Source organism: Silurus meridionalis, chromosome 4 (assembly GCF_014805685.1).
Source record: "Silurus meridionalis isolate SWU-2019-XX chromosome 4, ASM1480568v1, whole genome shotgun sequence".
Taxonomy (NCBI): Eukaryota; Metazoa; Chordata; class Actinopteri; order Siluriformes; family Siluridae; genus Silurus; species Silurus meridionalis.
This window is the reverse complement of record NC_060887.1, coordinates 40568009-40588629: the sequence shown is the minus strand read 5'-3', so window position 1 is coordinate 40588629 and position 20621 is coordinate 40568009. Positions and strand designations below refer to the sequence as shown.

Sequence of the window (20621 nt, the reverse complement as noted above, 5' to 3'; positions counted from 1 at the left end):
CTAAAAGGTCTACATACATACACACTAAAAGGTATACATACATACACACTAAAAGGTATACATACACATACACACTAAAAGGTATACATACACACTAAAAGGTATACATACATACACACTAAAGGTATACATACATACACACTAAAAGGTATACATACACTAAAAGGTCTATACATACACACACTAAAAGGTATACATACATACACACTAAAAGGTACATACATACACACTAAAAGGTATACATACATACACACTAAAGGTATACATACACACTAAAAGGTACATACATACACACTAAAGGTATACATACACACACACTAAAAGGTATACATACATACATACATACACTAAAAGGTATACATATACACACTAAAAGGTATACATACATACACACTAAAAGGTACATACACACTAAAAGGTATACATACATACACACTAAAAGGTATACATACATACACACTAAAAGGTACATACATACACACTAAAAGGTATACATACACACTAAAAGGTCTACATACATACACACTAAAGGTATACATACATACACACTAAAGGTATACATACACACTAAAAGGTATACATACATACACACTAAAGGTATACATACATACACACTAAAAGGTATACATACATACACACTAAAAGGTATACATACATACACACTAAAAGGTCTACATACATACACACTAAAAGGTATACATACATACACACTAAAGGTATACACATACACACTAAAAGGTCTACATACATACACACTAAAAGGTCTACATACACACTAAAAGGTCTACATACATACACACTAAAAGGTATACATACATACACACTAAAAGGTATACATACATACACACTAAAAGGTATACATACACACAAAAGGTATACATACATACATATACATACATACACACACTAAAAGGTATACATACACACTCAAAGGTATACATACATACACACTAAAGGTATACATACACACACTAAAAGGTATACATACATACACACTAAAGGTATACATACACACTAAAAGGTATATACATACACACTCAAAGGTATACATACATACACACTAAAAGGTATACATACATACACACAAAAGGTATATACATACACACTAAAAGGTATACATACATACACACTAAAAGGTATACATACATATACACACTAAAAGGTATATACACACATACACACTAAAAGGTATACATACATACACACTAAAAGGTATACATACATACATACACACTAAATACATACATACACATACATACATACACACTAAAGGTATACATACACACTAAACACTCTACATACACACACAAAAGGTATACACACATACACACTAAAAGGTATACATACATACACACTAAAAGGTATACATACATACACACTAAAAGGTATACATACATACATACACACTAAAAGGTATACATACATACACACTAAAAGGTATACATACATACACACTAAAAGGTCTACATACATACACACTAAAAGGTATACATACACACACTAAAAGGTATACATACATACACACTAAAGGTATACATATATACACACTAAAAGGTCTACATACATACACACTAAAGGTATATACATACACACTAAAAGGTATACATACACTAAAGGTATATACATACATACACACTAAAAGGTATACATACATACACACTAAAGGTATACATACATACACACTAAAAGGTATACATATACATACACACTAAAAGGTATACATACACACTAAAGGTATACATATACACACTAAAAGGTATACATACATACACACTATACATACATACATACATACACACTAAAAGGTATACATACATACACACTAAAAGGTATACATACACACACTAAAAGGTATACATACATACACACTAAAAGGTATACATACACACACTAAAGGTATACATACATACACACTATACATACATACACACTAAAAGGTATACATACATACATACATACACTAAAGGTATACATACATACACACTAAAAGGTATACATACATACACACTAAAAGGTATACACATACACACACTAAAAGGTATACATACATACACACTAAAAGGTATACATACACACTAAAAGGTATACATATACATACACACATACACACTAAAAGGTACATACATACACACTAAAAGGTATATACACACACTAAAAGGTATACATACATACATCATATACACACTAAAAGGTACATACATACACACTAAAAGGTATACATACACACACTAAAAGGTATATACATACACACTAAAGGTATACACATACATACACACACTAAAAGGTATATACATACACACTAAAAGGTATACATACATACACACTAAAAGGTCTACATACATACACTAAAGGTATACATACATACACACTAAAAGGTATACATACACACTAAAAGGTATACATACATACACACTAAAGGTATACATACATACATACACACTAAAAGGTATACATACACACTATACATACACACTAAAGGTATACATATACATACATACTAAAAGGTATACATACATACACACTAAAGGTATACATTCATACACACTCAAAGGTATACATACATACACACTAAAAGGTATACATACATACACACTAAAAGGTATATACATACATACACACTAAAATATACATACATACACACTAAAAGGTATACATATACATACACACTAAAGGTATACATACATACACACTAAAAGGTATACATACATACATACATACACACTAAAAGGTATACACACTAAACACATTCTTCAAACACTCTACATACACACTAAAGGTATACATACATACACACTAAAAGGTATACATACATACACACTAAAGGTATATATACATACATACATACACACTAAAGGTATACATACATACACACTAAAAGGTATACATATATACACACTAAAAGGTATACATACATACACACTACATACACACTAAAAGGTATACATACATACACACTAAAAGGTATACATACACTAAAAGGTATACACATACACACTAAAAGGTATACATACATACACACTAAAAGGTATACATATACATACATACACACTAAAAGGTATACATACATACACACTAAAAGGTATACATACACTAAAAGGTCTACATACATACACACTAAAAGGTATACATACATACACTCTACATACACACTACATACATCATATACACACTAAAAGGTACATACATACACACTATACATACATACATACATACATATACATACACACTAAACACATTCTTCAAACACTCTACATACATACACACTATACATACATACATACATATACATACATACATATACATACACACTAAAGGTATACATACATACACACTAAGGTATACATACATACACACATACACACTAAGGTATACATACATATACATACATACACACACTAAAGGTATACATACATACACACTCATACATACACACTATACATACATACATACATACATACATATACATACATACACACTAAACACATTCTTCAAACACTTACATACACACTACATACACACTATATACATCATATACACACTAAAAGGTATATATACATACACACTAAAATATACATACATACACACTAAAGGTATACATACATACACACTATACATACATACATATACATACACACTAAAGGTATACATACATATACATACATACTAAAAGGTATATACATACATACATACACTAAAAGGTATACATACATACACACTATATACATACACACTAAAAGGTATACATACATACACACTAAAGGTATACATATACACACTAAAAGGTATACATACACACTAAAAGGTATACATACATACACACTAAAAGGTATACATACATACACACTAAAAGGTATACATACATACACAAAAGGTATACATACATACACACTAAAGGTATACATTCATACACACTAAAGGTATACATACATACACTAAAAGGTATACATACATACACACTAAAAGGTCTACATACATACACACTAAAGGTATACATACATACATACACACTATACATACATACATATACATACACACTAAAGGTATACACATACACACTATATACATACATACATATACATACACACTAAACACATTCTTCAAACACTCTACATACACACTATACATACATACATACATACACACTATACATACATACACACTAAAAGGTACATACACACTATATACATACATACACACTATACATACATACATACACTAAAGGTATACATATACATACATATACACACTAAAAGGTATACATACACACTACATACATATATACACACTAAAAGGTATACATACACACTACATACACACTATATACATACATACACACACTAAAAGGTATACATATACACACTAAACACATTCTTCAAACACTCTACATACACACTACATACATCATATACACACTCTTCAAACACTCTACATACACACTAAAAGGTATACATACATACACACTACATACACACTAAAGGTATACATACACACTAAAAGGTATACATATATACACACTAAAGGTATACATATATACACACTAAAAGGTATACATACATACATACATACACTAAAGGTATACACACTAAACACACTCTTCAAACACTCTACATACACACTATACATACATACACACTAAAAGGTACATACATACACACTAAAGGTATACATACATACACACTAAAAGGTATACATACATACACACTAAAAGGTATCATACATACACACAAAAGGTATACATACACACTCAAAGGTATACATACATATACACACTAAAAGGTATACATACATACACACTAAAAGGTCTACATACACACACTAAAAGGTCTACATACATACACACTAAAAGGTATACATACACATACACTAAAAGGTATACATACATACACACTAAAGGTATACATACACACTAAAAGGTATACATACATACACACTAAAAGGTATACATACATACACACTAAAAGGTATACATATACACACTAAAAGGTATACATACACACACTAAAAGGTATACATACATACACACTAAAAGGTATATATACATACATACACACTAAAAGATACATACATACACACTAAAAGGTATACATACATACACACTCAAAGGTATACATACATACACACTAAAAGGTATACATACATACACACTAAAAGGTATACATACATACACACTAAAAGGTCTACATACATACACACTAAAAGGTATACATACATACACACTAAAAGGTATACATACATACATACACACACTAAAAGGTATACATACATACACACTAAAAGGTATACATATACATACACACTAAAAGGTATACATACATACACACTAAAAGGTATACATACATACATACATACACACTAAAAGGTCTACATACACACTAAAAGGTCTACACACACACTAAAAGGTCTACATACATACACACTAAAAGGTATACATACATACACACTAAAAGGTATACATACATACACACTAAAAGGTATACATACATACACACTAAAAGGTCTACATACACACTAAAAGGTCTACATACACACTAAAAGGTATACATACATACACACTAAAAGGTATACATACATACACACTAAAAGGTATACATACATACACACTCAAAGGTATACATACACACACTCAAAGGTATACATACACACTAAAAGGTATACATACATACACACTAAAAGGTATACATACATACACACTAAAAGGTATACATACATACATACACACTAAAAGGTCTACATACACACTAAAAGGTATACATACATACACACTAAAAGGTACATACATACACACTAAAGTATACATACATACACACTAAAAGGTATACATACATACACACTAAAAGGTATACATACATACACACTAAAAGGTATACATACATACACACTAAAAGGTATACATACATACACACTAAAAGGTATACATACATACATACATACATACATACATACACACTAAGGTATACATACACACTAAAAGGTATACATACATACACACTAAAGGTATACATACATACACACTAAAAGGTATACATACATACACACTAAAAGGTATACATACATACACACTAAAAGGTATATACATACACACTAAAAGGTATACATACATACACACTCAAAGGTATACATACATACACACATACACACTAAAAGGTATATATACATACACACTAAAAGGTATACATACATATACACACTAAAGGTATACATACATACATATACACACTAAAAGGTATACATACACACTAAAAGGTATACATACACATACATACACACTAAAAGGTATACATACACTAAAAGGTCATACATACACACCAAAAGGTATACATACATACACACTCAAAGGTATACATACATACACACTAAAAGGTATACATACATATACACACTAAAAGGTCTACATACATACACACTAAAAGGTATACATACACACACACTAAAAGGTATACATACACACACTAAAAGGTATACATACACACTAAAAGGTATACATACATACACACTAAAAGGTATACATACATACACACTAAAAGGTATACATACATACACACTAAAAGGTATACATACATACACACCAAAAGGTATACATACATACACACTAAAAGGTATACATACACACACACTAAAAGGTATACATACACACTAAAAGGTATACATACATACACACTAAAAGGTATATACATACATACACACTAAAAGGTATACATACATACACACTAAAAGGTATACATACATACACACTAAAAGGTATACATACATACACACTAAAAGGTATACATACATACACACTAAAAGGTATACATACATACACACTAAAAGGTATATACATACATACACACTAAAAGGTCTACATACATACACACTAAAAGGTATACATACATACACACTAAAAGGTATACATACATACACACTAAAAGGTATACATACACACTAAAAGGTATACATACATACACACTAAAAGGTATACATACACACTAAAAGGTATACATACATACACACTAAAAGGTATACACACTAAAAGGTACATACACACTAAAAGGTCTACATACACACTAAAAGGTATACATACATACACACTAAAAGGTATACATACACACTAAAAGGTCTACATACATACACACTAAAAGGTATACATACATACACACTAAAAGGTATACATACATACACACTAAAAGGTCTACATACATACACACTAAAAGGTATACATACATACACACTAAAGGTATACATACATACACACTAAAAGGTCTACATACATACACACTAAAAGGTATACATACATATACACACTAAAAGGTATACATACATACACACTAAAGGTATACATACATACACACTAAAAGGTCTACATACATACACACTAAAAGGTATACACATACACACTAAAAGGTCTACATACATACACACTAAAAGGTATACATACATACACACTAAAAGGTATACATACATACACACTAAAAGGTCTACATACATACACACTAAAAGGTCTACATACACACTAAAAGGTCTACATACATACACACTAAAAGGTATACATACATACACACTAAAGGTATACATACATACACACTAAAAGGTATACATACACACTAAAAGGTATACATACATACACACTAAAAGGTATACATACACACACTAAAGGTATACATACATACACACTAAAAGGTCTACATACACACTAAGGTATACATACATACACACTAAAAGGTATACATACATACACACTAAAAGGTATACATACATACACACTAAAAGGTCTATACATACACACTAAAGGTATACATACATACACACTAAAAGGTCTACATACATACACACTAAAAGGTCTACATACACACACTAAAAGGTATACATACACACACTAAAAGGTATACATACATACACACTAAAGGTATACATACACACTAAAAGGTATACATACACACTAAAAGGTATACATACATACACACTAAAAGGTATACATACACACACTAAAAGGTATACATACATATACATACACACTAAAAGGTATACATACACACTAAAAGGTCATACATACACACTAAAGGTATACATACATACACACTAAAAGGTCTACATACATACACACTAAAAGGTATACATACATATACACACTAAAAGGTATACATACATACACACTAAAGGTATATACATACATACATACACACTAAAAGGTATACATACATACACACTAAAAGGTATACATACATACACACTAAAAGGTATACATACATACACACTAAAGGTATATACATACACACTAAAAGATACATACATACACACTAAAAGGTATACATACATACACACTAAAAGGTATACATACATACACACTAAAAGGTCTACATACATACACACTAAAAGGTATATACATACACACTAAAAGGTATACATACATACACACTAAAAGGTACATACATACATACACACTAAAAGGTATACATACATACACACTAAAAGGTATATACATACACACTAAAAGGTATACACATACACACTAAAGGTATACATACACACTAAAAGGTATACATACATACACACTAAAAGGTATACATACATACACACTAAAAGGTATACATACATACACACTAAAAGGTATACATACACACTAAAAGGTATACATACATACACACTAAAAGGTCTACATACATACACACTAAAAGGTCTACATACATACACACTAAAAGGTATACATACACTAAAGGTATACACATACATACACACTAAAGGTATACATACATACACACTAAAAGGTACATACATACACACTAAAAGGTATACATACATACACACTAAAAGGTCTACATACACACTAAAAGGTATACATACATATACACACTAAAGGTATACATACATACACACACTAAAGGTATACATACACACTAAAAGGTATACATACATACACACTAAAAGGTATACATACATACACACTAAAAGGTCTATACATACACACTAAAAGGTATACATACATACACACTAAAAGGTATACATACATACACACTAAAAGGTATACATACACACTAAAAGGTCTACATACACACTAAAAGGTATACATACATACACACTAAAAGGTATACATACACACTAAAAGGTATACATACATACACTAAAAGGTATACATACATACACACTAAAAGGTATACATACACACTAAAAGGTATACATACATACACACTAAAAGGTCTACATACATACACACTAAAAGGTATACATACATACACACTAAAAGGTATACATACATACACACTAAAAGGTCTACATACATACACACTAAAAGGTATACATACATACACACTCAAAGGTATACATACATACACACTAAAAGGTCTACATACATACACACTAAAAGGTATACATTCATACACACTAAAAGGTATACATACACACTAAAAGGTATACATACATACACACTAAAGGTATATATACACACTAAAAGGTCTACATACATACACACTAAAAGGTATACATACATACACACTAAAGGTATACATACATACACACTAAAAGGTATACATACATACACACTAAAAGGTATATACATACACACTAAAAGGTATACATACATACACACTAAAGGTATACATACACACACTAAAAGGTATACATACACACACTAAAAGGTATACATACATACACACTAAAAGGTATACATACACACTAAAAGGTACATACATACACACTAAAAGGTATACATACATACACACTAAAAGGTCTACATACACACTAAAAGGTATACATATACACACTAAAAGGTATACATACATACACACTAAAAGGTCTATACATACACACTAAAAGGTATACATATACACACTAAAAGGTATACATACACACTAAAAGGTATACATACATACACACTAAAAGGTCTACATACATACACACTAAAAGGTATACATACACACTAAAAGGTCTACATACATACACACTAAAAGGTCTACATACATACACACTAAAAGGTATATACATACACACTAAAAGGTATACATATATACACACTAAAAGGTCTACATACATACACACTAAAAGGTCTACATACATACACACTAAAAGGTATACATACATACACACTAAAAGGTATACATACACACTAAAAGGTCTACATACACACTAAAAGGTCTACATACACACTAAAAGGTATACATACATACACTAAAAGGTATACATACATACATACATACATACACACTAAAAGGTATACATACATACACACTAAAGGTATACATACACACTAAAGGTATACATACATACACACTAAAAGGTATACATACATACACACTAAAAGCTATACATACATACACACTAAAAGGTATACATACACACTAAAAGGTATACACACTAAAAGGTATACATTCATACACACTAAAGGTATACATACACACTAAAAGGTATACATACATACACACTAAAAGGTATACATACACACTAAAAGGTATACATACATACACACTAAAAGGTATACATACATACACACTAAAAGGTATACATACATACATACATACATACACTAAAGGTATACATACATACACACTAAAAGGTATACATACACACTAAAAGGTATACATACATACACACTAAAAGGTATACATACACACTAAAAGGTATACATACATACACACTAAAAGGTATACATACATACACACTAAAAGGTCTACATACATACACACTAAAAGGTATACATACATACACACTAAAAGGTATACATACACACTAAAAGGTATACATACATACACACTAAAAGGTATACATACACACTAAAAGGTATACATACACACTAAAAGGTCTACATACACACTAAAAGGTCTACATACATACACACTAAAAGGTATACATACACACACTAAAAGGTATACATACATACACACTAAAAGGTCTACATACACACTAAAAGGTATACACACACACTAAAAGGTATACATACATACACACTAAAAGGTATACATACACACTAAAAGGTCTACATACATACACACTAAAAGGTATACATACATACACACTTAAAGGTATACATACACACTAAAAGGTCTACATACATACACACTAAAAGGTCTACATACACACTAAAAGGTATACATACATACACACTAAAAGGTATACATACATACACACTAAAAGGTATACATACATACACACTAAAAGGTATACATACACACTAAAAGGTATACATACATACACACTCAAAGGTATACATACACACTAAAAGGTATATATACATACACTAAAGGTATACATACATACACACTAAAAGGTATACACATACATACACACTAAAAGGTATACATACACACACACTAAAAGGTATACATACACACTAAAATATACATACATACACACTAAAAGGTATACATACATACACACTAAAAGGTATACATACACACTAAAAGGTATATACATACACACTAAAAGGTATACATACATACACACTAAAAGGTCTACATACATACACACTAAAGGTATACATACATACACACTAAAAGGTATACATACATACACACTAAAAGGTCTACATACACACTAAAAGGTATACACATACACACTAAAAGGTATACATACACACTAAAAGGTCTACATACATACACACTAAAGGTATACATACATACATACATACACTAAAGGTATATACACACTAAAAGGTCTACATACATACACACTAAAAGGTCTACATACATACACACTAAAAGGTATACATACACACACTAAAGGTATACATACACACTAAAAGGTCTATACATACACACACTAAAAGGTATACATACATACACACTAAAAGGTCTACATACATACACACTAAAAGGTATACATACATACACACTAAAAGGTATACATACATACACACTAAAAGGTCTACATACACACACACTAAAGGTATACATACACACTAAAAGGTCTACATACACACTAAAAGGTATACATACATACACACTAAAAGGTCTACATACATACACACTAAAAGGTACATACATACACACTAAAAGGTATATACATACACACTAAAAGGTATACATACATACACACTAAAAGGTCTACATACATACACACTAAAAGGTATACATACATACACACTCAAAGGTCTACATACATACACACTAAAAGGTATATACATACACACTAAAAGGTCTACATACATACACACTAAAAGGTATACACATACATACACACTAAAAGGTATACATACACACTAAAAGGTCTACATACACACTAAAAGGTATACATACATACACACTAAAGGTATACATACATACACACTAAAAGGTATACATACATACACTAAAAGGTATACATACATACACACTAAAAGGTATACATACACACTAAAAGGTCTACATACACACTAAAAGGTATACATACACACTAAAAGGTATATACATACATACACACTCAAAGGTATACATTCATACACACTAAAAGGTATACATACATACACACTAAAAGGTATACATACATATACACACTAAAAGGTCTACATACACACTAAAAGGTATACACACACTAAAAGGTATACATACATATACACACTAAAAGGTATACATATATATACACACTAAAAGGTATACATACATACACACTAAAAGGTCTACATACATACACACTAAAAGGTCTACATACACACTAAAAGGTATACATACATACACACTAAAAGGTATACATACACACTAAAAGGTCTACATACATACACACTAAAAGGTATACATACATACACACTAAAAGGTATACATACACACACTAAAAGGTATACATACACACTAAAAGGTATATACATACACACTAAAAGGTATACATACACACTAAAAGGTATACATTCATACACACTAAAAGGTCTACATACACACTAAAGGTATACATACATACACACTAAAAGGTATACATACATACACACACTAAAAGGTCTACATACATACACACTAAAAGGTATACATACATACACACTAAAGGTATACATACATACACACTAAAAGGTCTACATACATACACACTAAAAGGTATACATATATACACACTAAAAGGTATACATACATACACACTAAAAGGTATACATACATACACACTAAAAGGTCTACATACATACACACTAAAAGGTCTACATACACACTAAAAGGTCTACATACATACACACTAAAAGGTATACATACATACACACTAAAAGGTATACATACACACTAAAAGGTATACATACATACACACTAAAAGGTATACATACACACTAAAAGGTATACATACATACACACTAAAAGGTCTACATACACACTAAAAGGTATACATACATACACACTAAAAGGTATACATACATACACACTAAAAGGTATACATACATACACACTAAAAGGTATACATACACACTAAAGGTATACATACATACACACTAAAAGGTATACATACACACTAAAAGGTATACATACATACACACTAAAAGGTATACATACATACACACTAAAAGGTATACATACATACACACTAAAAGGTATACATACATACACACTAAAAGGTCTACATACATACACACTAAAAGGTATACATACATACACACACTAAAAGGTATACATACATACACACTAAAAGGTATACATACATACACACTAAAAGGTCTACATACATACACACTAAAAGGTATACATACATACACACTAAAAGGTCTACATACATACACACTAAAAGGTATACATACATACACACTAAAAGGTATACATACATACACACTAAAAGGTATACATATACACACTAAAAGGTATACATACATACACACTAAAAGGTACATACATACACACTAAAAGGTATACATACATACACACTAAAGGTATACATACATACACACTAAAAGGTATACATACATACACACTAAAAGGTATACATACATACACACTAAAAGGTATACATACATACACACTAAAAGGTATACATACATACACACTAAAGGTATACATACACACACTAAAAGGTATACATACATACACACTAAAAGGTATACATACACACTAAAAGGTATACATACATACACACTAAAAGGTATACATACATACACACTAAAAGGTATACATACATACACACTAAAAGGTATACATACACACACTAAAAGGTATACATACATACACACTAAAAGGTATACATACACACACTAAAAGGTATACATACATACACACTAAAAGGTCTACATACACACTAAAAGGTATACATACATACACACTAAAAGGTATACATACATACACACTAAAAGGTCTACATACATACACACTAAAAGGTCATACATACACACTAAAAGGTCTACATACATACACACTAAAAGGTATACATACATACACACTAAAAGGTATACATACATACACACTAAAAGGTATACATACACACTAAAAGGTATACATACATACACTAAAAGGTATACATACACACTAAAAGGTATACATACACACTAAAAGGTATACATACACACTAAAAGGTATACATACATACACACTAAAAGGTATACATACATACACACTAAAAGGTATACATACACACTAAAAGGTATACATACATACACACTAAAAGGTATACATACATACACACTAAAAGGTATACATACACACTAAAAGGTCTACATACACACTAAAAGGTATACATTCATACACACTAAAAGGTATACATACATACACACTAAAAGGTATACATACATACACACTAAAAGGTATACATACATACACACTAAAAGGTATACATACATACACACTAAAAGATAAACATACACACTAAAAGATAAACATACACACTAAAAGGTATACATACATACACACTAAAAGGTCTACATACATACACAATCAGAGATAGACATACATACTGTATATACACACAGTTACTTCTTTACATATTTCCTCCAGCTTTTTTCCCTCTTTAATAAGCAGCAGTTCTTCACATTGTTCCCTGCATTTATTTTCTGAGATCTGGTCCACACTCACATTCTGCTCGCTGTTTCTCCATTTTACTTCTCTCTTACCAAACCTGGCAAACCAAGCTTGCACCATAAGCCTGGAATGCGCCTATTAATTTATTCTTTTAATTTTTCAGACCTGTGATCTTCTCCTTTCTCAATGCTTCTGTTTGTGTGCACACTGTCTGCTTGAAAGTGACTTGATCTGACCGTACATGTGACTTACCTGTTCCACAATACAGAGCTCTAGGCTGGTTTTATCAGCCTCAAATGTTATCTACCTGCCATCCTTGTTCCCGCTGGAGTTAGAATTTCTTTTTGTCCTTCTCCAGGTGGTTGTTCATCACTTCATTGAGTACCTGCACCACCTTCTCATCCTTTATCTCTGGTCAACTTCTCCCATCTTATCAAAGGTTGGAATACACTCATTCTCACCTTTGAGGGTGAATTTATAGCAGAGGAGCGGATCCTGTGACGTCACAATAAAACCGTTAGATATCGCTCTGGCCCCGCCCACCCACACAAGCCCCGCCCACTCGCGCAGACCCCTCGCACATGTGAGTCTGCACTGCTGCCTACTAGCTGATTTCTTCTGAGGAGCACATACACACTTTATTTGTGTGAAGTGATGACAGAAGAGACTCGTGTTAAAACTTAATCAAAACGGTGTATATTTCCACAAGATGGCGCTGTGTCACTTCATGGCTCTGAGCGTTACTGTCACTCCACACTTTCTGAGGGAACGTCGCTTTATTCATCTCGTTTATCCAATTAACAATAAGAATAAATTGTTCCTGTGATTTATTTGCACATTTTAGTAGCTGATTAAATACTGTTAGTCCTCTGTGGATCAGTTTAATAGTGTGGACGCTGAACAAAAGTCTGCTGTTGGTCCAGAAAATGCACGCGCTATGTTTCAATTAAATAATGCACTTATGCATTCGAACTTAAAATAAATGTTAAAAATAAACAGAAATAGTAATATTCTCACATTTCCACAAATCACCTTACATAAATCAAATACGGTGGCGTTCTTCTGCAGTACCGACCGCCGGCCGAAAGTGCGCATGCGCAAGTGAAGCTCTCTCCAGATGAACTTCAGATACAGATGATCATTCTATAAACCCTCCAGTAATTTATTTTTGCATAAATATTGTATCTGTTAGTAGATTCGAGTTATTTATCACATCTAAATGATGAGATGTTGCAGTTCTTTTCATTTGGAGGAATTCTTATGTGATATTAAATAAAGAAATGTTTAATATAATGAAATATTAATGATGAAATCCAGTCATTAAACCAGCAAATTACAAGTATTTTATTCATCTACTATTGAATGTATTAATTAACCCACAGGATGAATATTTTGAAATAGAAATTATTTTAGTGGATAACAGTAGTTTGTGATTTATTTAATACTGCATGTACAGTACTTTTTATTAATAATGATTTATTTTTTCATGTATTCTCTCTTTAATTCTGAGTTATGGGAGGAGTCTGAAGAAACATGTGGGTAAAGAATCTACAACACAAGCTGATGGAATCAAAGTGTTACTGATGATCTGTTATAATGATAGTGTTATTTACAGGTTATTAATAAAACACAGACTTTCACCATAGCATGAGTTTGTGTGTAGGTTGTTACTGTGTTAGTTATTGACTACACAAATCTCCTAATGACATAAGAGCTAGAAATACTACACTGTAAATTCGAATTAGTTCAGTTTACTTAAAAAAACTTTGGAAACCGATTGCCTTATTTTTTCAAAGCAAACTTAAGGCAAAAAACTAAGTTAGGTTAATAATTAGCTGCAAGTAAGCTGAATTTATTATTTGAGTAAATTTATTAATAAATATCAAGTGTGTATAATAAGTAATTTTAAGTTAATATACTTCAAAATGTTTATTAATATTTAATATATAATACTTATTAATATTACAGAAAGAAATTAAGTAAGCCTACTATATTAGGTTAATATTCCATTTTAAGTAATGACAACATAAAAAACTATGTGCAATCAGTTTCCAAAGTTTTTTAAGGTAAAGTGAACGCTTTTTTTAAGTACTGCTAACAGAAAAGACAAGACACTCAACACAAATCTAAAACTCTGAATTTTTTTTTATAAACAATTAAACAACACAGATTTTTAAGAACAATGAAGTAGAAATACTAAATATATATAGTATAAATATATACTTCTATCTAAACAGCATGGGGACCTTGACTAATCAATAACTGCCACTTGACATCAAATAACTGCAAAAACAGCTTTTTTTCGAAATAGGCAACATGCAGAAAAACACAGCATATGGCAAGTTTGGGACATCACCCACCACAATTTTTCCCTCAAGAATGATTGCCTTTAATGAGTCGACACTGAGTGATGTGGAGTTTGGGCAGGCATGTCTTCTGGTAAAACTGTGAGCAGGCCAACATCAACTGCACTCAGGTCTACATTCACATCTGAATCCTAAACAGAGAAAAGTAACAAGTGGTAATTTCTCCATATCTTGGAACAGTGTCCTGTGTAAGCACAAAGCATAAGAAAGTGTGATCATCTTTTAAAGGGAAAGTTGATTGTAAAATGTAAATTCTGGCATATTGTTTTACACAAGATATCAATTATGATATCTTGAGCTTCCCTGCCCAGTTTTGGACATCATCATTTCCCCTTTCAACACTCAGAAAGATAGTAAAGACATTGCTAAAACAGGCCATGTGATCATAGTTGTTCAAATGTAATCTTGAAGTTACAGGAATACTTTGCTTGCAAAAAAAACAAACTTTATTTAACAATTCATCCTCTTCTGTGTTCGCCTCCACTGTTAGTATTATTGTCACTTCATCAAATTACATTTGAATGACTATGATCACAAAGACTATTTTAGTAATGTCTTCCCTACATTTCTGGACATTGACAGTGATCGCTGAGAGTCTAGGTCACGAGACAAATAACTTCTGTGTACTCTTCATCTGATCTATATTCGAATGGACCATAATACACAATTTAGCATTAGCACAAATAACAAAGAAGTAAACACAAACATTACTTACAAAGAATGTCGTGAAAATTCCACAGAATAATCCCCCAGGAGGATTGGAAGGCCATGAAGTACTTCGGTGCGCACACAAGTTACATCAGATGACTATGAAAAACAGAGAATGAGGTTAACGATCATACTCAGACTATACAATAAAGACAACTACATAAAAGGTTCACCTTTAAATCAACTTGATGCAGAAATTCATCAAGCATTCTTCCTTGGTTTTCTTCTTTTTTCCTGAAAATTTCAAACGTGTAGAGTGTTTGTCCAATGCTTCATAGAACTCAGATCTCAGATCTTAAAAGTACATGGGCAATCTAAGTGAAGGCATGGTATTGAAACAATTCAAGTATTGTTTATGTGAGCTTAAGAAGTTGTGCCCTCTTTTCAGATGTAAAGAAGCAAAACTTACAATTCCACTGCATGGCAGAAGGCAATCAACAGGAAACCTAAAAAGAAAAAAATAAATGAATTACTTAAGGTAAAGGCAAAGTAACTTGCAATGAAGTTCACATGCTCATTTAGCATTAAATATTACCAATAAAATGAATTAATCCACAACTTTAACAATGAACAATATTATTGGTATTAACTATTGAAAAAATCTAATCATCATGGAAGTCATATGAAAAATGTTTGGTGAACTACTTCTTTAAAACTAAAACATGCAGCTTTAATCTGTAATATTCAGTAAGATACACTTCAACGCTGTCTTTTAAAAGATGCACGCGCTGGCGACATTCAGACGTTACTTTAGTATTATCGCGCGGTGGTTACAGTTTGACGGTGTATTCAGTCAAAACTTGCGCCCTCAGTATAAGACAGTTTTTTTGTCCCCCATGTCCCGTTTTTTTCTTCCTGATTTTTTTGCCTTCAATATCCCGTTTTTTTCCCTTCATTCCCTCCTTCCCTCCTTCCAAGATCTCGCGAATCCCCCCCCGCGTTGTAACGACCGAGTAATCAAATTAACAAAAATAAAGCATTTTTATATAATTAACCGGCAATCCGATTTTACAGATCTAAAGTGCAAAATAACATTTTAGATGTTGGTTTCCAACACGAGGTGTTCAAAGCTACAAACGGTCCAAAAGATGTTTATTTAAAGATAAGTTTAAAAGGTTCTAACATGTTCTGCAAAGTAATATTAATTCAAGTGAACATCATGATTATAACTAATAAACAAGGAAACAAAAATATGCCTTAATTAATTACCTTAATCGGTAGATGCTCAAACCGTCTTCAGTCCACGAGCTTCAGCAAAGTGTGGGGGAGGGGAGTTGTGCTTCATTGTGCATGCCCAATAAAATGTCTCAAACATTTCGAGTAATATTACTTAATTTTTATTAGTAATCTCAAATATTTATTTTAAAATTTTACTAATAATTAACTATTTTTAGTAAACTCAATATTTTAGTCAGATTTAAGTAAACATAATAGAATTTTTCTAGTGAAGTATACTATTTGATTTTACAGTGTATCAAATAAACAACCACATACTAAAACTAAGAGAAATACTCTATATAAAATATATTTTATATTCAGTAATAAAACAAAATTAATTATAAAAACTTTTCAAATTTCACCTGTTCGTATTCGCGAAAGTTTGTAAAGTAAAAGTTCGTAAAGTAAAAGTTCTTAAAGTGAAAGTTCCTAAAGTAGTTCGTAAAGTGAAAGCTTGTAAAGTAAATGTTCGTAAATTTAAAGTTCGTAAATTCAATGTTTGTAAAGTATAAGTTTGTAAAGTGAAAGTTCCTAAATTATAAGTGTGTAAAGTAAAAGTGCATAAAGTGAAAGTTTGTAAAGTGAAAGTTTGTAAAGTAAAAGTTTGTAAAGTGAAAGTTTGTAAAGTAAATGATCAGAATTAAAAGTTCGTAAATTAAAAGTTCGTAAATTCAAAGTTAGTAAAGTATACGTTTGTAAAGTGAAAGTTCGTAAATTAAAAGTGTGTAAAGAAAAAGTGCATAAAGTGAAAGTTTGTAAAGTGAAAGTTTGTAAAGTAAAAGTTTGTAAAGTGAAAGTTTGTAAAGTAAATGATCGTAAATTAAAAGTTCAGAATTAAAAGTTCAGAATTCAAAGTTAGTAAAGTATACGTTTGTAAAGTGAAAGTTCGTAAATTAAAAGTGTGTAAAGAAAAAAGTGCATAAAGTGAAAGTTTGTAAAGTGAAAGTTTGTAAAGTAAAAGTTTGTAAAGTGAAAGTTTGTAAAGTAAATGATCGTAAATTAAAAGTTCGTAAATTAAAAGTTCGTAAATTCAAAGTTAGTAAAGTATACGTTTGTAAAGTGAAAGTTCAGAATTAAAGGTGTGTAAAGAAAAAAGTGCATAAAGTGAAAGTTTGTAAAGTGAAAGTTTGTAAAGTGAAAGTTTGTAAAAAGTGAAAGTTTGTTTTTTTCTTCTTCTGCTCATCCATCTCCATCCCCCCTCTGTCCTCTACATCTGCCTCTATTACACCATCTACCTGCATGTCTTCCTTCACCACATCCATAAACCTCCTCCTTCTTAAATGATGTATTCAGGAGTCTTTTTGATGATCTAAATGAAGAATAAAGTGACTGACAGTAAATGTTTTGTGTAGAGTAGAAGATGGGTTCAAAATGAAATCTGTAAATTGTATGAAAAACTCTGAGGGTCTATAAATAATAAGAGATGAATTATTTATAAGACCTGCTTTTAGACGCCAAATACTTGATGTGTTTG

At 30.9% G+C, this 20621-nt stretch overlaps 1 protein-coding gene and 1 long non-coding RNA gene across 3 annotated transcripts in view; both read right to left on the bottom strand.

The window, feature by feature from the left end:
* The window catches only part of LOC124385132 (NLR family CARD domain-containing protein 3-like), a 987530-nt gene that overhangs the window by 644508 nt on the left and 322401 nt on the right, over positions 1–20621 (bottom strand). The gene's annotated exons all lie outside the window — the stretch shown is intronic.
* On the bottom strand, positions 17053–19716 carry LOC124385178. Its single transcript, XR_006925696.1, has 4 exons — positions 18339–19716; positions 18103–18163; positions 17937–18028; positions 17053–17352 (listed from the first exon to the last, which is right to left on the bottom strand). It is a non-coding gene; the product is annotated as an uncharacterized LOC124385178 (long non-coding RNA).